The 465-nt window shown below is 30.1% G+C and overlaps 1 pseudogene across 1 annotated transcript in view; it reads left to right on the top strand.

The window, feature by feature from the left end:
* The first annotated feature begins 283 nt into the window (after window positions 1-283).
* The window catches only part of LOC143617820 (photosystem I P700 chlorophyll a apoprotein A1-like), a 2482-nt pseudogene continuing 2300 nt past the window's right edge, over window positions 284-465 (top strand). The window contains exon 1 of the transcript XR_013150890.1: window positions 284-465. This exon is cut by the window's right edge and continues 1941 nt beyond it. The product of XR_013150890.1 is annotated as a photosystem I P700 chlorophyll a apoprotein A1-like (transcript).

Below are 465 nucleotides of genomic sequence, written 5' to 3'. Positions count from 1 at the left end.
TTCTTTTTTTCTATAAAAAAAGACTATTAAAACTAATCAGAAAGGCTTCGAATCACTGTGAATATATCAAAATTTCTTAGTAATAAGTAATAGCTAATGTCTGCTCGCGTGATTTGGAATAGAGTACTATTACTCTATCTAAATCTAAAAAATATGAAGCAGCTCCAGCTAAGAACTTTTAATTGATATCTGAAATAGACTAGGTTGCAAAAAAAAGAGTTTTTGTATCAATCTAAAGAAATGTTTTTATAAGATCCAAAAGGTCCATTGAGCGCCTCCTGGCTATGTCATAATAGATCCAAACACTTGCCCCGGATCGACTTCCAGATCATAATTGCTCTAGTGAATAACTAAAGAAAATAGATAGGTGGGAGATATAAAACTAGAAGAGAAAGAAACTAATTACAAAAATATCAATTATATAATAGAAATATCTCTCCGAGATTCACTAATTATTTGACTGTT

The sequence above is a fragment of the Bidens hawaiensis genome, unplaced genomic scaffold (assembly GCF_021521415.1).
Source record: "Bidens hawaiensis isolate Kalapana, Puna unplaced genomic scaffold, B.hawaiensis_p1.1 tig00059082_1, whole genome shotgun sequence".
Lineage (NCBI taxonomy): Eukaryota > Viridiplantae > Streptophyta > Magnoliopsida > Asterales > Asteraceae > Bidens > Bidens hawaiensis.
Note: the sequence above shows the minus strand (reverse complement) of the source record. Positions and strands in the feature narration are given on the sequence as shown.